The following is a 23926-nucleotide window of genomic DNA, read 5'->3' as shown; positions in this document are numbered from 1 at the left end:
TCTTCCTATTATTCAGCCCTTACTTTCATATGGAAAGAATTGGATCATTATCCAACTATAGAGTGGAAACATGATGACGATGCTAAGGCCTATAGGAAGCTAGTTTCTCAGCAACGTGTGTTTGCCTTCTTGCTGGGACTGAACCCTGCCTATGAACCCTTGAGAGTTCAGATCTAAGGAAGCAAAGAGTTGTCGTCGGTTCACGGGGTATACTCCCTTGTTCAATCGGAAGAAAGTAGACGGAGTGTGATGGTTACAACCGAGGGGGAGCAACTAGTTGCTTTGGCTGCAATGAGTAATAACAACATGGGGAAGAAAAGTGACACCAAGAAGGCTGATGATAAAGACAAGTTGTTTTGTACCCACTGTCGGCGCTCACGGCATACACGTGACACATGTTGGGACATTCACGGGAAACCCAAGTGGGCAATGAAGAGCCAAGAACAGGGTAAAGGGCAAGGTCAGAAGAAGATGAACACAACACATAATGCAACACATGTGGCAACCCAAGATACTCAGGTTGCCGGTACCACCCGAGACCACCTTAATAATTCTGACCCCAAGGAAGATATAATGAATTCCTTCAGAGACCACTTGGAGTCATATGGTAGGGCTTTGCGACAGATGGATAGCTCAATCACTGGTACTCCTACTTCATTTGCATCTACATCAGGTAATACGGCTTCTGCATTCCATGTCACTCCCACCGGTTCCCCTTGGATCATTGACTCAGGGGCCTCTAACCACATGACTGATAAGCCGAACTTGTTTCAGACTTATAGCCTTTTGTCAGGAAGGGATAAAGTGAGGCTTACAGATGGCTCATTCTCCTCCATTGCAGGCCAAGGATCAATATCTCTTCCCCATGGCCTTAACCTGAATTGTGTATTGCATGTCCCTCAACTTCCTATAAATTTGCTTTCAATTAGTAGTATCACAAGCTCTTTAAACTGTAGTGTAACCTTTTTTCCTGGTTCATGTGTTTTTTAGGACCTAACTTCTAGAAGGACGATTGGTAGAGGGAGCCTAGTGGATGGTCTCAGAGTCACATAGTCACTCAAATAAGAGTCAATTTTTTTTGTGGCATAGTCGATTAGGTCATGTTTCTTATGAAATAGTAAAGTTTTTGTTTCCGGTTTTATTTAAGTCATGTTCAGTATCAGAGTTCCAGTGTCAAACATGTCAGTTGAGCAAACAATGTAGAACAACTTTTCACTCAAATAATAAAAGATCAAGTGTTCCTTTTCATGTTGTGTATTTTGATGTATGGGGGCCTACTACTGTAATCTCTGAGGGCGGATATAAGTACTTTCACATTGATCGATGACTACTCTCGCTATACATGGGTATTCCCTATGCGTAGTAGAGACGAAGTTCCAAAGATTGTGAAAGACTTCCAGAGGATGGTATTTACGCAGTTCCATGTTGAAATACAGATCTTCCAATCCGACAATGCAAAAGAATACTTCCATGGTGAGCTCAATGAGTTCTTTGCCTCCCACGGATCTATTCATAGGAGCTCATGCGCCAGAACACCACAACAAAATGGTGTTGCAGAAAGAAAAAACAGACACCGCCTTGAGGTACCTTGCGGGATGATGTTACACATGAATGTTCCAAAAAGGTTTTGGATGGATGCTATACTTGTAGCTACCTATGTCATCAGTCGCATGCCCTCCAAAGTTCTGAACTACATGACCCCTCATCAGTTGTTGTTCCCTCAGTCCCCTTTTATTTTCCATTCCCATGAGAGTTTTTGGTTGTCGTGCCTTTGTCCATGTTTTGTCTCCGTCTTGAGGTAATTTAGACCCCCGGTCCATTCCTTGTATCTTTCTGGGGTATCCCTCCTCTCAAAAAGGGTATTGGTGCTTTGATCCCGTTAGTCATAAGTTTTTTGTGTCTATGGATGTGTCCTTCTTTGAGTCTGAGTCATTCTTCCCTGCTTCTCCTCAGGGGGAGAGTAGTAGTGTGGAAGAGGAGAAGCAGGTTTAGGTCCACCAAGTCACTCTTCCTTCTATACCGGACCTTGCTCCCTTTCGTGTCTTCCAACGTACACGTCGTAGAGATCAGCAATGTGATAGAGATGTGGAGCAGCGAAATATTGAGCAACTGACACCGTTAGACTCTCAGGAGGTAAGTCCAATCCCTGTTGCATCTACTGATACCCCTACTCCTACTATGGATGACCTTGACATTCCTATTGCTCAAAGAAAGGGAGTCAGGTCATGCACTACCAAACACCCCATTACCCAGTTTGTCTCCTATGATCACATTTCCCCCTCATACCGAGCCTTTCTATCCGTAGTTGATTGCATCTCTGTTCCCAGAAATGTTTCAGAAGCCTTAAAATGCCCCGAATGGACAGATGCCATGAAGGAGGAGATTAATGCTCTTCATAAAAATCAAACTTGGGAATTGGTGGATCTTCCAAAGGGGAAAGACCCCGTGGGGTGTAAGTGGGTGTTTACAGTTAAACACAAGGCAGCCATAAACATCGCCAGCAACCTTGTCCTACATGAGAGGACCAAGCACATTGAGGTGGACAAACACTTCATAAGGGAAAAATTGGAAAAAAGGGAAATTTGCATCCCTTATGTCAACTCCAAGGAACAACTCGCTGATGTCCTCACAAAAGGGCTTCCATACTCGCGGCACAATGAGTTATGTGACAAGCTGGGCATGATAGATATATTCAGCCCAACTTGAGGGGGAGTGTTGTGAGGATTATTTAATTGTTAGTTTATAGTTGTTGTTAGTGGGTTGTCAGCTTAAGATGTTGTCAGTTAGTTATTTTCTTTCTTTCTTATTAGTTTGTTTCTAGGGAGTGCCGCCAGGGGCATACTTGTAATCTCTATTCTTTTTATATTAAGTTAATATAAAAAATGAACTGGCGGCAACCAGAAGTAGTTTTCTTTTTCTCTCAATCATATCTTCCTCTTCTTCTCTTTCTCTCTCTCGCCTCTCTCTCTCCATGAATGATTACATTACCCTTCCTTGTAAAGAAGTTTGAACTAAGTCCATTCCCCTAAAGGTCTTTGTGTTTTGTTGGGAATCATTTCATTGGAAGATAAATACTTTGGACAAAGTGCAGAAGAGTATGCCTTACTTACGCTTATCCCCAAACTGGTGTTCTCTCTACAGATCTAATGGTGAGGATTGTTACCGCTTGCCTTTATCTTGCTCCATTGCTACAGCTCTCTGGTTTTGGATTTTTGCCCTCTTTGGTTGCAGGTGGTTGATGCCGACAAAAGTTTCTCAGTTGTTTGAAGCCTTAGGCCTTGGTTGGCAATCAAAAAGAGGAACGTTGATGTGGAGGTGTATTAAGGCAGCTTCCTTATGGACTATTTGGGAGGAAAGGAACACTAGAATTTTCCACAATAAGGAGATAAGCCTTTCAAAGATCAAGGACTGCATTTTGATAAGGGCAAAATACCAGTGATTTGAAAGGCACACCTAGGCACACAGGCAAGGCATATTTTAGGGTAGGCGCCTCGTCTAGGTCCTAGGTGCAGCACTTTCAAAAGGCACACGCCCGATGCGCCTTGTACCTTAGCCTAGGTGTGTGCCTTTTGAAAAATTTACGCTTTTTTGCTTTTTTTGAACCTAGCTACTAGGTCGGGGCTTTACCAAGTCCATGTTAGGGTCCTAAATTCTTAATTTTCACACAAAAAATAATGATTTTATAATTTTAATTGCCTTTTAAGAAGATATTTTATTAAGATGAATGAATGAACAACATTAGCAAATAGAGGGTTGATAGGAAGAACAACATTAGCAAATAGAGGGTTAATTGCCTTAAAGACTTATTCTAGAAAGAAGAAGGCCTTATAACAGGTCTTCATATGGCATAGTGATGGTAATTGGGATTTGGACTGAATTGAACACCAAGGGTATTTTTGTCATTTTATAATTTTCTGTAAGGTCCAATAATAGGGTTTGATTATCTAGTTATAGTTTGTTTATGTTTAAAATTTCAGAGTTACCAAGTCTTCTTTGAATTGAAATAGGATATGACAGCTTAGTTTGAGTCCTACTAGGATTATCAAGTCTAACAGTTTGACTCCTAAGACTATTATGAGTCTAACAGTTTGACTCCTAGGGTTATTATGAGTTTAGCTATAAATATGTATGGATGTTTTACACAAAGGCAATGAAATATATTGAGTTTTCTTCAGCTTATGCTAGCTATGGTGAGTGATTCTCATGCCCTAGAGTGATTCTAGGCACCCTATGAGTGACTCCAGGTATTTTTTCACTTCTTTCTCTCCCTATTTTCTCTCTTATTCCTTCAAGAAGCCATTACAACCATTGACAGCCATAAAACTCTGATCAAGAAGACCATTCAACATTCTCTAAGGACTAGAACTGAGCTGGTCCTACATTAGTTGGTATCAGAGCCAAGGTTATAGGCTGTTATCATCATGGCTACTTGTAGTGGCAAGCAGTACAGGGGTCGGCTGACTAATATGCAAAGAGATTCATTGATTTCTACCCTTTGCAAGAGAATTGAAACCCTTGAAGCACAAGTAAAAGAACTTCAAGAAGATAAAGAAGAAGAAATCCAACAAGAAGCACCTCTAATCATTGAAAGGGATGGAGGATGAAACAACGGAGCTGTCCATGAAGATAATAATGGTGAAGATGAATGATCTATTAATCTTAGAGGACGACAAAGAGCTGCAAACTGCACAAGGGTACCACCTGCACAAGTTAATCGAACCCAAAATACCCATCAAGGGATTGATTAAGAAGCATCACTCACAAATCTATTTGATGAGATGATGGAACAAGCTGAACATGGTGGTTATGCCAGATGATATAACCAAGAAGGTAAAGGTGGATGTTTCTGATTTCAATGGAGATTTAGTCCCTCAATCTTTTTCAGATTGGCTGGCTGCACTAGAGGAATATTTTAACTGATGACTAATGATCGGAGGATCAAATTTGCATGTATGAAGCTTGGTGGTCATGCTAAAGTATGGTGGAGAAGCATGGAGCGGTGATTGGAGAATAGAGGTGATGGTCCTATTTCTACATGGCCAGAAATGAAGAAACATTTGAGAGACAAGTACCTCCCAACGGACTTCCAAGATGAGTTATATGAGGAATTGACTAACCTCAAGCAAAGTACACTATCTGTAGTTGAATACATGCATAAATTTGATGAAATATCTATTAGATGTGATACTACTGAAGGTGAGAGACAAAAGTTGGCTCGATTCAAGAATGTACTACGGGCTGAAATCAAGAAAGAGATGGTAACTGCTCGAGTCTTTGACTTAGAGGATGCCTACCAAGTTGCTATCAAAATTGAGAAGAGTTTAAAGCAAACAAATACAAGGCAATTTGTATCACAAGCCGGGGAGTATGCAGCTCGTAAGCAAGCTGATGGGGGAAAGACTTCTAGGCCAGCATATTCTAATGCCAGCTCTAATAAGGCTAGTGGGTCCAGACCTTATCAAAGGGCTGGCTATAAGAGTAAATCAGTTGCTAGTGGTGTTACTCAAAAAAAAAAAAAAAAAAAAAAACAGCCTGATACTAGTTGTTTTAGATGTGGAGGAAAGGGCCATATGTCTTACCAATGTCCTACCAAAAGCCTTAATATCATTTATGAAGATGGCATTGAAGCGGTAGGTGACCCAAGTGATGACTTGGCTGAAGAAGAGGATTATTCCATCACTGATGATGATGCTTTCGATGAAGACAGCAACTATGTTGGTATAGTTTGGCGTATTCTTACATCCCAAAGGAAGAATCAAGGAAGATTGGCTTTGTACAACAATATTTCAAACTATAGTAAAGAGTGGAGACAAGTATTGTAAGCTCATCATAGATGGTGGCAGTAGTATGAATGTGATTTCTGAAGTCACTGTGGATCGGCTAAAGTTGACACCACAACCATACAAGATTGCTTGGGTTGATAAGACAACAAATCCGGTAACTAAACGAGCCCTTGTGACTATTTCTTATGGTAGTTATTCTAATTCTATGTGGTGTTGGTTGTATAATAGGGATATCTACCATTGTGGAAGGGAGAACACCTATCACTTCCTATTTAATGAGAAGCGAGTTATCATGAAGCCAATGTCACCAGAAGTTATTAAAAGGCATGCCAGACCACCTCAAAAGGAGACTATAGCCCAAGGGCCCGTTGCTGAATCTAAGAAAAAACCATTACATTTTTCTCTCCAAAAAAGAGTTTGAAGTAGAAAGCAAGGAGACAGGAGTTGTGTATGTTGTAATATCCAAGGAGGTAAAGCAACCAAATGTTGTTCCACCTACTGAAATGCCTAAAGAAGTGCGTTAGATGAGTTTTCAGATTTGGCACCAGAAGAGCTACCTAATGAGTTACCACCCAAGAGAGACATTCAACATGCTATTGACTTGCAGCCAAGGTCACAATTGCCCAACTTACCGGCTTATCTTATAAATCCTATAGAGCAAGAACTTAAACAATGAGTTGATGACCTCCTAAAGAATGATTTTATTAGACAAAGCTTTAGTCCATGTGCTGTTCCAACTCTTCTCACTCCCAAATAACAAAGTCCCGTAAAGAGGTATTTGGTAGACATAGGCGGGTATCATAAAACAGATAACCATTATGCAGTGAAAACAAAGGATACTCATCTTGCTTCACAGCTTGTAAGTCAGTATAGATGATGCTGAAATCCTTACAACTAGTATAGTCTTGCTTTAATAAAGCAATGTAGGACATGCCAACTTGCCAAAGGACTAAAGCAGAACCCTGGGCTATATACACCCCTATCTATTCCTCATGAACCATGGCAAGATCTATCCATGGATTTTGTCCTTGGATTGCCCAAGACTGCTAGGGGTCACAATACAATCTATGTTGTGGTGGGTCGTTTCTCCAAGATGGCTCATTTCTTACCTTGCAACAAAACACATGATGCTTCACATATTGCTACTATTTTTTCAAAGAAGCGGTTCGACTTCATGGAGTACCTTCTACTATTGTATCAGATTGGAACACTAAGTTTATGAGTTATTTTTGGAAGACGCTTTGGAAATTACATAATACTCAGCTGAAATTCTCTGGATCATTTCACCCCAAACAGATGATCAGACTGAGGTAGTAAATAGAAGCTTGGGAGATCTTTTACGGTGTCTAGTTGGTGATAATACTTCTAGATGGGATCTAGTGCTTTCAAGTTCCAATAGCTGAGTTTGCTTATAACAACTCAGTAAATAGATCCACAGGAAGAAGTCCATTTGAAGTGGTGACTGGTATTCAGCCTAAGAGGCCAATTGACTTAGTTACCTTACCACCAGATACACGTACTATATGAAAGGTACCATGCTTTTAACTCGCCGGGGTCGAGTTCTTTCAAGCCAAGGAGAGATGATAGGAATCGATCAGCACCCTTGAAGACTTATTCTAGAAAGAAGAAATCCTTACAACAGGTCTTGATATGGCATAGTGATGGTACTTGGGATTTGGACTGAATTGAACACCGAGGGTATTTTTGCCATTTTATAATTTTTCTGTAGGGTCCAATAATAGGGCTTGATTGTCTAGTTATAGTTTGTTTATGTTTAAAATTTCTAAGTCATTGCATAAAGTAGAAATCTGCTGAATTAAAAAAAAAAATGAAAGAAAGTAGTTTCTTGAAGAGAGAAGGAGAAGAAGAGAAGAAGAGAAGTTGAAAGAAAAGAGAGCAATAATCTGGCCGCCCCCTTCACTTATTATTTATACAAAAATAATAGAACAATACAAAGACAACTATGCCCTTATAGGGTGGCAAAACATAAAACAGCATATAAAACACTCAAAAAACATAATAAAATTTGGACTCACATAACTACTGTGGTCCCCACCTCCTATCTAACAACTAACATAAAACATCTACTCAAAAAAACATCATAAAACTAATTAATCTTCAACACTCCCCCTTAAGTTGGGAGTAAATGTCACACATTCCCAACTCGCGTAGATCATGTTCAAGCTTGTTCCTTGCCACCCCTTTAGTGAGAACATCAGTCAGCTGCAACTCTGAAGAGACATAAGGTAAACAAACTTCTCTGGTTGTTACCCTTTCTCTTATAAAGTGTCTATCAACTTCAATTGTTTTGTCTTATCATGCTGAATTGGATTGTGGGCAATATTGATTGCAGCCTGATTGTCACAGTATAACATCATAGGTTCTTCTGCTTTCACCCCAATCTCACTCAAAAGAGATCTAACCCAAAGAAGTTCTAAGACACCATGAGCCATGGATCTATACTTAGCCTCTGCACTTGACCTTGCCACAATCGCTTGCTTCTTACTCTTCCAGGAGATCAAGTTTCCACCTACAAAGGTACACACTCCTGATGTAGACCTCCTGTCATCTAAGCATCCTGCCCAGTCTGCATCTGTATAGGATTCTAGCTTCAGATTCTCATGATTCGAGAAAAGAATGCCTCTGTCAGGGTGTTTTATATGCAAGTATTCTCTCAATAGCTTCCCAGTGCTGAACCCGAGGTGCATGCATGTACTGACTCACAATACTGACAGCATAAGAAATATCTGGTCGTGTCATACACAGATACAACAATCGGCCCACCATTCTTTGATATCTCCCCACATCCTTTACCAATTCACCATCCACACCATTAATTCTGTGATTTGGATCAATAGGAGTGTCTGATGGTCTGGTCCCCAGCTTCCCAGTCTCTCGCATTAGGTCAAGTACATACTTTCTCTGTGAAATGAAGATCCCATGCTTGGATCTTGCAACTTCAATCCCTAAGAAGTATTTGATCTCACCAAGATCTTTGATCTCAAATTCTTGCTGCAATGATTTTTTGAGATCATCAATCTCCTCCAGATCATTTCTTGTCACCACATACACAATCAGAATTGACACCAAAGCATCTCTCCTCTTCACAAAGAGGGTGTGATCAGACAGTGTCTGTGTGTATCCAAAACGGATGAGTGTCCCTTTGAACCTGTCAAACCAAGCCCTAGGTGACTGTTTTAGTCCATACAGAGATTTTCTGAGTCTGCACACCTTTCCTTTACCAACATTTTCATAAAAGCCTGCTGGAATGTCCATATATACCTCCTCTTGTAAGTCACCACTGAGGAAAGCATTTTTTACATCAAGCTGGAAGAAAGGCCATGAATAGGTGGCTGCTAGAGATAAAAGAATACGAACTGAACTCATCTTAGCTACTGGTGCAAAGGTTTCCAGATAATCAACACCATAGGTTTGAGTATACCCTTTTGCTACCAACCTTGCCTTGTACCTCTCTATCTTGCCATCGGCCTTATACTTCACTGTGAATACCTATTGACATCCAACTATCTCCTTGTTTGGGGGAAGATCAACTATTTCCCAAGTTTGGTTTTTGACCAAAGCATCCAGCTCATCTTGCATGGTTGTTTTCCACTCAGGTTTGGAGAGAGCCTCAGTAACATTCCTGGGTATAGCCACAGAATCCAGGGAAGAAAGAAAAGCACAGTAGGACGGTGATAAGGCACTGTAGGAAAGATGGTGTGAAATGCAGTGGGATGTACACTTTCTCTTCCCCTTACGAAGTGCAATGGGAAGATCAAGGTCAATGGGATCAGCTGCAACAATGGTGTTAGGGACAGGAACATTATCATCAGAAAACATAACAGGCTCAAGAGGAACAAATGGAATTGTATCTGTCGAATCTGGAGTTTCAGAAGGACTAACAGAGAGTGGTGTGGGTCAAGGATGTGTGGAGTCAACCATCATTTGCCGGCACTGGTATTGTTGTGAGGCTGCCCGTAGTGGCTCAGGTAATGAAACTAGAGGTGCAGGTGCTGGCTGAATTGATGCTGGCTGAACTGATGGTGCAGGTGGTGGCTGAACTGATGGAGGCACCACAGAAACAGGAAGAGGAACAGATTGTGAGTTCTCCCCAAAACTCCCCCCTTGAGGAGAACCACTCGAGAAGAAGAATGTGGATTCAAAAAAGGTAACAGCCATAGTGACAAATCTGCTCCTCGACACTGGGTCATAACAGCAATACCCCTTTTGGTTCTGAGCATACCCAAGAAAAACACATTTCTTGGCCTTAGGATCAAATTTCTTGTGATGAGGGCCAAGAATGTGAACAAAAGAAACACAGCCAAAAACCCTCAGAGGTATATGAAATATCTCTCCATCTGGAAAAAGGAGGCTAAATGGCACCTTAAACCCCAAAGTCCGTGAAGGAACACGATTAATCACATGTACGGTTGTAAGAACTGCATCTCCCCAAGACTACACGGGGACTGAAACACACACCATACTCCTTGCCACCTCCACAATGTGTCTGTTTTTCCTCTCAGCAACTCCATTTTGTTGCGGTGTATATGCACAACTGTTCTGATGAACTACACCATGTTCTAAGAGATACGTGGTTAGGTCTTTCTCAAAGTACTCTCTGGCATTATCTGATCTAAAAACCTTAGTTCTCACTCCAAATTGTGTGAGAACCATCTAGTGGAATTGTCGTACTAAGTTAGGAACCTCATCACGTGATCTCATCAAATATAGCCAAGAATATCGTGTATAATCATCCACAAACAAGAGAAAGTAACGGAATCCTCCCATGGAAGGGATGGCCCCCATACATCAGTGTAAACAATATTAAAAGCAAAAGTATTTTTTTATTACTTGATTTAAAAGACTATCTACAATGCTTTCCTAACTAACAACTCTCACACTCCAAAGTAGATAATTGAATAGACTCAAACAACTTTGGGAAAAGACATTTCAAAGAATTAAAAGAAAGATGTCCCAAGCGATTGTGCCAAAGCATAATTTGGTTTACTGACTCTGACCCACTACTACTGCTATTGTTAACATGATGGCCTTGATGTCTCGGAATCTCATCCAAAAGGTAGACTCCATTCACCTTACGACCACTCCCAATCATCTTCTTTGACTCCAGATCCTGCAAAACACAATTACCAGGAAGAAAGGTCACTGAACAATTCAAGTTTTTTATTAAAGAACTAACAAACAGTAGGTTGGTATGAAGTCTAGGGACATGTAAAACAGATAGTAGAGTTATATCATTGGTCACTCTAACTGTCCCCTTCCCAGCAATGGGCATATGTGAACCATTTGCTGTAGAGACTCTGTCTCTACCAGAGCACAATTGATAGGAACTGAAAATGGTAGGGGCATTAGTCATATGCTCAGATGCTCCTGAGTCTATAATCCAGGGAGGTCCCTCCTTACCTGAAGTGGATGCAAGATTCACAGTTGCATATGAACTACCTGTATGTGCAAAGGAAGTGGTGTAGTTGGTTCCTGCATTCTGCTGTCCATCTAGAAGGCTAGAGCTGGGTGAATCTTTCTTACTCATAAGCTATCCAAACCTTTCCAATTTTGTTCTCACTGCTGCTACTGCAATGGATTCCCAATCAGTTTGGGAGAGAGGGGCTGAAGAGTCTCATGTAGTGGCTACATTTGCATTTCCCTTCTTGTTTCTTATCCGAGCAGGCATAAGATTTGGATGACGCTTCCAACAAGTGTCCCTGGTATGCTTAGGCTTCTTGCAATAATCACACACCAAGTCCTTCTTATCTTCCCTTTTAGTCTCACTACTCCCCCTATCTCCATTCGGATTAGGTTTTATTGTACCAACCATAGCCGACTAGTTAATCCCAGGCTGTCTCAGCATTACATTTCTCCTACTCTCCTCTCCAGAGACAAAAGCATAGGCCTGAGAGAGTGTCACACCCTCCCTAGAAAGAATATGCTGCCTAGCAATGTCAAATTCAGGGTTCAGCCCTGCCAAGAACTCAAAAACCCTATTCCTCTCTACCAGTTTGTGATAAGTTGCTGCATCATTTACACTTTCCCATACCACAGTTTCTAAGTGATCTATTTCCTGCCATAGGGTTTTCAGCATGGAGAAATACACAACAAGAGTTTTTTCTCCCTGTTTCATACTTATAACCTGATTTCTTAATTGATAGGCTCTGGCTTCATTTTTGCTTCTGAGAGTAAGTTTTAGTCACTCCATCCCAAATCTCCTTGGCAGTATTAGCCCATAGGGATTTTTTTGCAATATGAGGTAACATAGAATTACATAGCCAAGACATTACCATGTAATTCTCTTGCACCCATCGGGAAGAGTCTGTATCAGGTTTCTTCTCCTCCCCAATGAGATACCCTAATTTTCCACGGGCACCAATAGCCATCTTAGTTGATTGTGCCCACTCCAAATAATTTGTACCATCAAGTTTTACTGTAGTAATGATCCCAAACCCAAAAATATCACTACTACCTCCAACACCCAATCCCACAGTACCGGTAGATTTCATCTCGGTATTTCAACTCCCCATTTATTTCAAACAGTTCAACAGTAAGAAAAAAATAGATTGGAGACCTTCAAAAAATAATTTAATACCACACACATAGAAACCAACCCTTCCGGAAGAAGAAAACCCTAGTTGGAGGGAAATCTCTCTCCTCCCCACGCCTCCCAATAGAGAGAAAAGTGAATCGATCACTCAGGGAGGCCTAGAAAATTTCAGAAACCAAACTGCCCTTTTCAAAAAATCGAAAGAAAACTAACAATACCTGGGCGCCCAGGATCAGATGAAAAACAAAGAGTCCAACTTTTCTTGGACTCTTCCCCGTACTCCAGTTCTTCCTGATTTTGATGTCAAACAGTAGATCACATTCCTGATGTCTAGATCCCACCAAAAACTCCAAGAACTGGGCAATCTATAGTAGATCGATCAGCCCTTTACTTCTTCATGCAGTCGGCTGATCTAGGGCTACATGAGAATGCTTCAAGAAACCCTAGCCGATGCTCTGGTACCAAGTAGAAATCTGCTGAATTAAAAAATATATATATATGAAAGAAAGTAGTTTCTTGAAGAGAGAAGGAAGAGAGAAGGAGAAGAAGAGAAGTTGAAAGAAAAGAGAGCAATAATCTGGCCGCCCCCTTCACTTATTATTTATACTAAAATAATAGAACAGTACAAAGACAACTATGCCCTTATAGGGCGGCAAAACATAAAACAGCATATATAACACTCAAAAAACATAATAAAATTTGGACTCACATAACTACTGTGGTCCCCACCTCCTATCTAACAACTAACCTAAAACATCTACTCAGAAAAACATCATAAAACTAATTAATCTTCAACACATAAGTAGTCTTAGAGTTATTGAGTCTTCTTTGAATTGAAATAGGATATGACAGATTAGTTTGAGTCCTACTAGGATTATCAAGTCTAACAGTTTGATTCCTAAGACTATTATGAGTCTAACAGTTTGACTCCTAGGATTATTATGAGTTTAGAGTCTATAAATATTTATGGACGTTTTATACAAAGGCAATGAAATATATTGAGTTTTCTTCAGCTTATGCTAGCTATGGTGAGTGATTCCCATGCCCTAAAGTGATTCTAGGCACCCTATGAGTGATTCCAGGTATTTTCTCTCTTCTTTCTTTCCCTATTTTCTCTCTTATTCCTTCAAGAAGCCATTACAGCCATTGACAGCCATAAAACTCTGATCAAGAAGACCATTCAACATTCTCTAAGGACTAGAACTGAGCTGGTCCTAGATCAAGGGTTCTCGAGGGGCGTGGCACAAAGGCGGCTCGTAGAACCAAGAATGTAATATGTTTTACATCACATTGGCTACATGAAGTAATGCAATTGAGGAAAAAAAAGAGATTGTGGATTTTACATGTTATGTTTATGTATCTTAATTTTAGATAATAGGTTCTTTAAAACATTAATTTTAAAATGTAAGTTTATATATAATATTATGTTTAATATTTTTGAATTTTTGGCTTTTTTTTTATTTTCTGACTTTTTATTTTTTATCCTTTTTTTTTGTATTTTTGCGCTTTGCTTCAAAATGGCCTGCGCAGAGCGCCTCACCTTGCGCTTTTAAAACACTAGGCAGTACACTAACTGAGAACAACAAACCTGTCCCAATCTTTTTTTTTTTATGATTTCTGGAGAAACTGGTTAACAGTGGCTAGTAGTTCATCCTCGAGTTATGGTGCAGTTTGGGTCCCTCATGAGAGTTTTGTTAAGCTGAACTTTGATGGGAGCAGCCAAGGCAACCCTGGCCCCTCTGGCATAGGAGGGGTTTTGAGAGATAAGGACAGCACTGTTTTAGCTTTGTCCTCAGGCCCAGTGGGTTTTGGAGACTCTACCAAAGCAGAGCTACTAGCTGCTATTGGGATGGTTTCTGGATCCAGATTTGACTGTTTTGGGGTTTAAGAGATCTTCTTAAGAAAGTGGTTTGGTTAACAAGGAATATGACAGTGAAAGTCCAATGGGTAAGAAGATCAGCAAATGAGATGGCCGATTCTCTTGCAAAACAAGGGTTTAATTGGGATTCTTTGTTTTGGGCAGCTTTGTAATTTTGTAATTGGGTATAATCTCATTTCTAGTTGGTTACATGTAGTTTACATGTATTTTCTATTATTTTTGTATTAAGAGTGATGCTGCATCTGCCTCTCTCTGGGATACTTGCAATAGATCTATCTTTTGATTAATGAATTTATTATTCAATTATAAAAAAAAAAAAGCTCTCTTAACTTCATCAACTCACTGAAGATAATAATCCTGAAAACCAAGCCATCAATGAGTAAACGATTACAACTGTTTGCCTCAACAATGACCCAATAGCCATGGTGGTATTGGTGAGGGTTTCGATTCCTAATGTATCATGTCGCTGGACATGAAGTAAATGTCATGGGAACCATGTTGGTGTGGATTTAAACATCTTGTTTTCAAGTGGATAATTTGGGTTCAAGCTCAAATCGGTTTTTGTAAATGGTTTCATGTTTGTGAGTTTCTCTAGATCGACCCAGGGGAGTACTAAGAGATATAAGAAACGCTTCATTAAACTTGGCTTTTTCTGCAATAGTATGCATCAGAATAACAAAGGCTTCACCAAACTTGGCTTTTTTGTAATATGTGCATCAAAATTTCATTTTTACTTGCTCATTAAAGTTTCATTTCAAAATTTCTTTTATGTGTCAATAAGGTCACTTGGACCAAGTTCCCTCTCAGCATTGACACCTCAATCATCCTACCCTGTTTTTATAAAATCATTTTTATGTCTCCACCATATGTTCCTTGATCGGAAGGAACGGCACCCTAAATCAGCTTCTATTTAATTTTGCAGAAATATTTTAAAAAGTAAGAAGGATGAAAAGTTGTATGGGATTAACCTCAATTATGACGCTGGAAGTTGCAGCAATCATCTCCTTTCTCAGCCGCAACAAGCTCAGAATAAAGAAGATTTATTCTCTCAAGAAAGCCTTTGGATGCCTCAATCGCCTTTGAAGGAGGAACGGAGCAATTCCAGTCTCCAGAGAGGGGTTTCTCCTTGTATCCATCGCCCAAAAGTTTCTCAACTCATTCCGGGTGTTCTGTTCAAAACCAACATTGTTGAATTACTATGTTTGATCTCCCCCTGTAAACCACGGTAACTCAGGAAGAAAAACGTATTGCACATTTGCACCTTCCCTGCCACGTTTTGAGCTTTGACTACTGTGATTGCTTTTTTGAGAAATTAGATTGTTATTCTCCAAAAACGTAATATAATAAATGGTATTTTGGATTAGTCAAACACTGGACATAAATTCCTTGATCCAGAGTTCTGGGTTAAGCCTACTATTGTTGGGTTGATGTGCATAGGTCCGTATATTGGCTCTTATTTCACCTGAACTTGGATGTTGGAGCTCTTTGGATCTCTACTATAAGATTTGGAATTTAATACATATCAATTAATGGTCTACCGATACACAGTGAGCTGGTTTTATTTGGAGTCACAAGCGGATTGTAGTCCAAATCAAACAGGTAAACGGGAAGAACAGTACCAAAAGCCTTTGGTATCAATGCGTACCTCAATCCCTTAAGTTCACTGGTTTTGTCAAGAATGGGAGGTCCCTTGTTATATCTTGGATAATATATATCTTTCTATTTTTAGAATTACTTTGTTTTGTTTAATAGAGGCATATTTTGAAAATGTGAAGAATAATAAGGGGTAAAATAGACATTTCAATCTTTCTATCCACTTTACAGCAATGTTCTATTGTTAGAAGACATGAAAGTACTAAATCATTTTGCAAACAATAGGGGTACAGCTAGTCAATTTTGCAGAATAAAAAATAAGGTCCATTTTGGGGTTCTGTTTTAAGCCCAAAACCCAAGCTACGCCTGGCTATAGCCCTTGTCAAAGGTGTCTTGACCCGACCCATTAAGGCTGTCAATGGACTCTAAAAGTCATACCTGATTCAATTTTGAATTCAATTATCCGGATTTGAATGTTAGAATTTACATCTGATTAATAATCGGACTGGAGTATATTTAACATATTTAATACAATTAAAATCCGAATCTGATAAAAAGTTCATATATAGATAGATAGGTATTATATATAAATATTTGAAGTTTATAATTTATAATTTTTAGCATTTATGTTTATATGCATTATCGTACATGTTTAAGTTAAAATAATTAATTATTTTAGTTATTTTAAACACAATCAGATGGACGCAGATGGATGCGGAAGTAGGTGAATCTGATCCGTGCCATGCTGTGCTATGGGCTGGGCTGGCCCGTGGGCCAAGCCTTGGTTCAGGTCGGGCCGTGCATCGGGCCAAAGCTATTTATTTAAAAAAATTGATAAAAAACTTAAAATTTTAATTTTATATGAATTTTTTGTATACAATTGCTTATATATACAATAATTAAATAAATTAGTATAATAAAATTAAAAAATATTTATTTTATTAATATATTATATTATTATATAATTATAATTTATATAATATTATATAAATATATGTAATATACATAAATATATATGGACAGTGTCACGGGCCGTATTGGATTGGACTACGGGCGGCACGGCCCGCTCGATCTTGCCATATCATGCCAGCCTGTGACCTAAAACTCCAGGCCCAGCACCGTCCACATGGTCGTGCCAGGCCTGGCACAGCCCGTGAACCGTCTTGCTGGACCATGCCATGCCGGGCCGCAGGTGGCACGGCCCAAGACTTGCAGAATCTAGTGGGCGTGGAGTCGATGACACAGTGGGCACATCAGATTGTCACCTCAAATCCAGTGATTTTCCTATTAAGCTCTTCCATGTTCCATCAACATTTCTCGCTAATTAAACCCGTGAAGGCCGCGCTTGATAATCGGAAAAAGAATCTCTTCCATGTTCCATCAACATTTCTCGCTAATTAAAGCCGTGAAGGCCGCGCTTGATAGTCGGAAAAAGATTACCGATTCAGATTATTAAGATTTATGAGAGTTCAATCAAGTCACATTGATTGTCGATATTGAAGGCGTTGCGAACCTATATTTTGTGGCACATCGGAAACATTTTTTTTATTTATATATTATTATTTAGGGAAATTTTCCAATCAGTACCATGCACGTTGACTCAAACAGTAATTTGGTCTTCAAACTTTAATTCTTTTTATTAACTATTCAAACGTTGATAAAAAACTGAACAGTCTCAAATCTTAGACTCTTCTATTCAAAAAAGTTTATGACTCTTTAGAAGAATCTAGAATTTGGGACTGTTCATTTTATTGTTAATATTTGGATGATTAATAAAGAGAATTAGATAGCATTCTTAGGGCATTTTTTACTTTTCAACTTTCACTAAATGGCTGATTAGTGGAATGGTTAATGGTAGGTACTAGATTGTCACATTTTGAAAGTTCGGATACTGGATTGTCACATTTTGAAAGTTCGGGTACTGAATTATCGCATTTTAAAGTTTGGGAACCAAATTGTCACTTGAGCCGAAGTACAGGGTACTGATCAAGAATTACCCCTATTATTTATGGGAGATATTCTCAATACATAGTGCCACAATGGGGTGTGGTTGTAAGGTCGATGTGAGGAATGTTCTGTTATGAGAAGATTCCAATTGGTTGGATGATATGTTCAAATCTGCTCCTCACAATATGTTCCAATTATTCATTGGGAATATCTTTCATATTTATATGTAATTATTAACGGGAGATGTTCCTAATCAAGTTTTAAAAACCTACTTGAAATTGGAATTGTTTTGACCACCGGTTTTTAGGTTGATGATTTGACCATCTGGTTTGAATAAATGGTCCATTCTAACTGAAAAAATTAAAAAAAAAAAACAGCCAAATTGTTGATTGGGTCAACAACATGGTTTTTAAAACCGACCTAGAGACCGAACCAGTCAGGGGTCCAGTTATCGGGTTAAACAGTCCGACCGTTCGAACCGAATAGTCAGCCCGTTCTAACAAAAAAAAATGATCAAAACCGTTCGAACGGTTAACCGCCTGGGTCAGCGGATTGCTGACCAAAATCAACGGTTTTTGAAGAAAATCTGATTTTGGGAAAAACCAAAATCGGTCACTTGATTGGTTCCCAATTTTTCTAGTCCAACCGCCTGGTCTGGTCCGATTTTTAAAAACCATGGTCAACAGTTTGACTATCCAGATCAACGAATCGCTGACCAAATCAATGATTTTTGGCCAGAACTGGCTGTTTGGACGATTCTTGGGCTGAACGCTCTAACCGTTTGCGTCAATGACAATTCAAAAACACTGTTCCTAATATAGAGGGAGATGTCACTGTGAGATCGGCGTGAGGTGCGCTTTGTGACTGAGCAGTATCAGAATGTGAGCCCTCAGCGTCGTGGGACCTACCCGTATGGATGGTCTAACGTGAAATCCATCCCTGGATCTGGATGGAGACTATTTAGTATTTTGGTAAAGACATGGTATTCCAACAGAAAAGCAGTGCCACCCCGTACTCGACACAGAGTTATGTGGTCCATCATTGTGAGTTTCGATTGTCTCCCCACTGAGCGCACCCAACACGCATCTCACAGCAGATTGCAATGTAGATTGGGAACATCATCTGTATTTGTGATGAGAAGATGTTACAAGATGTTCATAATGCAGCGTTGGGAAGCACTGTGGGGTGTGTGCGACGCGTCCCGTGGTGAGTCAATGCGAATTCCCTTCTGTTATCATCCGAGAATTGTTCTGATGTTCCCGGAAACCGGCCAAAAATTGATCGTCCCGACTTCCGTAAACGTAGTGTGGAAAAACCGCAATAAACTGATAAGGTTAATATTGGCGTATTAGGATTTAGGACTAGGATATCGGACTAGGGAGTAGGGACTACCGGACGGAGAGGAAAAGATTCAAGTAGCTATAACGGGGACCATAAAACTCCGTGTGTCGACTTCTCTCTACTCCCTCCCCCTTTGACCCTTTGACTATTTGTCTAATTCTCTCAAGTTTCCACCTGTCTACAACATCTAAGCAAGATGTATCTGTGCGTATTGATTTTAGAAGACTCTCTAGTGTAGAGGGCGACAGGTGGCAAAAAATCCTCTCGGGCCGCTCCCCTTCACGCAAAGTCCAGTAGGCTGGCTCACTTGGTGAATACAGTAAGCAGTAAGCAGTAAGCACACATGTGCTATAAGTATGCTCAAATCATCACGGTGGCTTAAGGCAAAATTGTGATACAGGTGTCATATACTAATTATGTTTATCGCCGTGTTTTGCGGTCCATAATTTTGTAATCAGTGGTTTATAACTTTATATGCAAAGAGCCGACTCTGTCGTGACAGTCAAATAAACTTCAAATATTTCTGCTACCAACTTTCTCTCTCGTTCATGGAGGACGTAGCAGCGAGGAATGGAATTGGAACTGCGAAACAGAGGAATAAGGAGGGTGTGGTCCATCCATCACGGCGTAAGATAGTACCTGCTGTAGAGAGACTGCCGCCTGTGGATATGGGGGCGAAGATGGCAGCAATTGCTATGGAGCTGAATGTAAGGTTGAGATCGGCCGATATGCCGGCGGCCATGCAAGAGCGAGCGTTCCGACTGGCCAGGGCTCTTATGGATGCCGCCTCAAACAGCCCACGACCCAACCCTACTCCCATGGCTCTCGCTCTGAAGAAGGTACGCCTTAAAACTATAAAAAATAAGGAAGAAAGATCAACAACCAATCTGGTGGTCCAATTTAGGATTTTAAATTCTAGGACAAGAAAATTATGTCTTTATTCCTCTTTAGTTGACTGTACAATTCCATTTGTTGTTTGACCATCATCGGAGATGTTATGATCAAACTAATACAGTTTCACGGGATCGCCGGAGAACCATGCTTAGATGTCAACTTCCGGGATTTAAGATCTCAGATGATGAAAGAGAATAAATGAACTTAAAGCTCAAGTGGAGCCTTCCTTTAATTAGCTTAGCGTACCACTGATCGATTTTGCAGGAATTCGATGCGTCGTACGGCCCAGCTTGGCACTGCGCGGTGGGGAAGAGTTTTGGATCGTTTGTGACTCACTCGCGAGGAGGGTTCCTATACTTTTCGATCGACAAGTTCTGTTTTCTTCTGTTCAAAACGGAGGTTCGACGAGTCACCGGGCCGCCTCCTCTGAGAGTCTGTGACCTCAAAAAATAAATTAGTAGGATTTATCTTTTTTACAGTGTTATAATTCTTGACAATGTATCTGAAACTTCTCAGGAATCAACCAAAAGGGTGAATGGTATTATTTTGGCCTTCTGCTCTATTGTTTTAGAATTCGAGTTTTCGTTTTCCGTTCAGATATTCTGCACTTCCATTCCGTCTGTGACAGGTCTCACTTGTCTGCTATGAGACAGACCGAAATGCAGTAAAAAAGAAGTGGAGAGAAAAAATTCAGGAAATTCCAAGTTCCCAACTCGACGTCTCGACGCAGTAGACGTACACAGTACATTGAGACGACCGACGAAAGAGACTCTTCCTTTCGTTTTACTTTCTTCGTAAAAAAGGTGAATTAGGCGAGCTTTTCTAATTTATCATTTACGTTAGCTGAGCCCTCGAAGCTTGTGGAAAAGTAGTCCCTATCCAGTATCCACTCTTTCACCATGCATAGATCGACCTGTTAAATGGACCGGATAGCCCGAAGGCCCGGCCTGTTATTTTTCGGACTTGAATAAAACTTCAGGCCCACAGGTTTGGGCTTGGGCTTTAAATATCAGCCCCAGTCATTTTTAGGGTTGGGCTCGGCCTAAATAAGTTTGGCCCTGGTTCAAATTTGGCCCAATATTATTATATATAATAAAAACCATTTATGTTATATATAATAAATATATAATATGCGAGGCAACATGTGCTGGCGCTCTTTCAGTTTGAAAAGACGTGCGGCCAGTGACGTCTCGGTCTCAGGAGACGTGCGGTCAGCGTGACTGTGGGCCGTTGGATTTGCTTTGATTGGAACCGTTGATTTTTGGTTACTGTGGGTATAAATAGTGGGGGACCCCAGTCGCTTGGTCATTCTCCTGCGTTTTGCTTCTTGAGCTCGTGTCCAAGTTTCAGCTCGCGTCCAAGCCTTTAACTCGCGTTCAAGCCTTTAGCTCGCGTTCAAGTTCCCATAGTCCGTTTGCGTTTTCCGGGTGAGTACTTTCCTGGAATCCTTCTCCTCCCGATGTCTAGCTCGGATAGCTCAAACAGTTCTTCAAGGGGGTCAGATGTAGGTTCTACGAACCAAGTTGCATCCCCCAACAGTCCTAGCGAACCTGAGGTAGAGCTCGAGGAAGAGTTCGAACCCATAGGCCGAGTCGCCTTGGGTAGTTTGGCGTCCTCCTCTCGTCGAGGTCGGATGTTAGACAAGTTTGGGCCCTCGACCATGACGCCTAAGGGGCTTCACTCCCTTATTACCCAGTTCAACTTGCCTAGGGAGTACACCTACTTCATAACCTCGGGCAGTTTCCCTTGGAAACACGGTCCTGATGAGATCGTGATATTCCGGGAGCAGCTCGCTGCTGGGTTGCGCCTGCCTTTCCACCCCTCAATGTCGAGGTTATGAATCACTTCGGTGTTACTGTCGGCCAGCTTCACCCGAATTCTATTCGTAACTTGGTGGGGACAATCTCCCTATTTTGTGAACAGATCTTGCCTTTAGACCTGGAGATCTTCTCTTCCATCCTAATGCTTAAGAAGCAAGCGGGTCCCCTTCCCGGGTGTAGGCGGGCGTATTACCTGTCTCCTCGCCCGGGTTTTAAGCTTTTACACAATCTTCCCAACAAGGTTCCGGCGTGGAAACGGGACAACATCGGGGTGCGAAGTGCATTGGGGTGGCCGTTCCAAACCGGGTGGGGGATGGCTGCCCCTGATGCCGGTGTTACGCTTGATAAGGAGACAGCGAAGTGTCTCTGGGAATGGGCACGGCTTGGGCTAAAATGCCACCATTATCTGACGGAGACCAAGCTCATCGAGGCCGATCTGAGTTCGGGTAGGTTCCTTACTCAGAGGCTTACCTTTTGTTTTGCTTTGTTCTTTCGTTTTCCTGATGCCGAGCTCTTTTTGCAGGTGTGATGGACTCAGAGAAGACTCGTGGTGGGAACCTGTTTCACGCCATGAAGAGGAGGAAGCGAGTCGCCAAGTGAACTCGTGCCGAGCTGCCCCGAGATGCGGAGCCCGAGGTACCAGACTACCCGTCAGTGGATCCGCCCAAGGAGCCCTAGATGGCCCCTCCAGTACAAGAAGCGGCAGGGGCCCCTTATGCCGAGGCTACTTACACGGGGGCTCCCGCTTATACGTGAGCTGGGCCTTCAGGATCGGGGTACCAAGGCGAGTTCAGGAGCGTGTTGTCACTGAACTACGCTCTTCAGAAGAGTAGGGAGACCATTTATCCTGAGGAGGTCGCAGCATGGACCGAGCTCCCTTTGAAACAGGTAGCTTGTCGTGCTGCCACTCATGCCATGGTGGTAAGTTAGCGATTTTCTTTTCAGGCTCTTTGCTTTTATCATTCTCGCTATCGTTCTTTTGATCATTTGTTATTTTTCCTTTTGGTAGGTGAATTCTTCTATCCATGCCTTAGCGGCCCAAGTGGAAAGCAGCTCGAGGCAGGCAGGAGCTGCCAAAGAGGCTTCCCGTGCTGCCGAGGCGGCTTCTCGAGCTGCTCAGGCCAGGCTGGCGAGGTCTCAGAGAAATACCGAGGCCATGGAGTTGTGGTGAAGCATATGGCGGACCTGAGGTTGGATTTGCAGCATCAGGTTGAATACCTTCAAAAGGACATTAAGGAGAGGACACAGATCTTTTCTCAAGGCATCGAGGATGCCAAGAAGAAGGCCGTTGATGAATATATCGCCTCGTCGCGCTTTGACGACCTGATCATGGGCTCGTACAGAAGGGGCTTTAAACTAAGCCGGTGGATGATTCGGAATACGTACCCCGAACTCGATATTAGCGCTATAACCACTTCGCGTATAACTCAAGAGACGGCCAATGCTGCAGACGGTGAACTGGACTCTGAGGATGAGGCAGGGCCTTCGGGTATCGTTGAAGTGCCTTCTGATGGTGAAGAAGTACCTCCGGGCCTGTGAGCTCGATATTATATATATATATATATTGAAATGTACACTCCCTTATTTTGCAATGGAATGACTTTCTTTTGGTTAAGTGTTGGTTGCTCTCTCTCCCGAACTGACCGTATTTGCCGAACTGATCATATGCCCGGGTTACTGTACTCGTGCGACCTGTTTTGCCTTCGCTTGCCTATGCCGAGGTCCTTGTTAACTCGGCATTCTAGCCTTAAGGCTCTGGTAGCGACTTAGTCCACTTTGCTTAGTGATCTATAGATAGTATCGTCTCAAATTAACGATGTTCCACGCTCGGGGTACTTGTTTGCACTCCAAAGTTTCGAGCTTGTATGCCCCCCCGAGCGCTTTCTTTACTCGGTAGGGCCCTTCCCAATTCGGTCCAAGTTTGCCCACGCCGGGCTCGGGTTCCATGATCTTACGGAGAACTAGGTCGCCGACGCGGAAGTTCTGCTTCTTTACTCTGGCATTGTAGTACCGAGCTACTCTTTGCTGGTAGGCTGCGGTCCGGATGTACGCGAGGTTTCTTACCTCGTCTAGTAGGTCGAGGTTGATACGTAATTCGTCTTCGTTTGTTAGATTG

General features: G+C 41.5%; 1 protein-coding gene and 1 long non-coding RNA gene across 5 annotated transcripts in view; both read left to right on the top strand.

Moving 5' to 3' along the window:
* The window catches only part of LOC104598481 (pentatricopeptide repeat-containing protein At2g13420, mitochondrial-like), a 31627-nt gene extending 16043 nt beyond the window's left edge, over nucleotides 1-15584 (top strand). For all 3 annotated transcript variants that reach the window (XM_010260557.3, XM_010260558.3, XM_088890212.1), the window contains one exon: nucleotides 15138-15584. The gene's annotated coding sequence lies outside the window, so the exon portion shown is untranslated. The remainder of the gene's footprint in view (nucleotides 1-15137) is intronic.
* Nucleotides 15585-19350: 3766 nt separating this feature from the next.
* Nucleotides 19351-23414, top strand: LOC104598482 (uncharacterized). Of its 2 annotated transcripts, none has more exons than XR_016077255.1 (4): nucleotides 19351-19935; nucleotides 20255-22256; nucleotides 22334-22731; nucleotides 22820-23414. It is a non-coding gene; the product is annotated as an uncharacterized LOC104598482 (long non-coding RNA). The 2 variants fall into 2 exon arrangements; XR_016077256.1 differs by having other exon boundaries at nucleotides 19378-19935; nucleotides 20255-20793; nucleotides 22820-23402.
* Nucleotides 23415-23926: the final 512 nt, after the last annotated feature.

This window comes from Nelumbo nucifera, chromosome 6 (genome assembly GCF_055504915.1).
Source record: "Nelumbo nucifera cultivar China Antique chromosome 6, China Antique-T2T, whole genome shotgun sequence".
Classification (NCBI taxonomy): Eukaryota; Viridiplantae; Streptophyta; class Magnoliopsida; order Proteales; family Nelumbonaceae; genus Nelumbo; species Nelumbo nucifera.
Note: the sequence above shows the minus strand (reverse complement) of the source record. Positions and strands in the feature narration are given on the sequence as shown.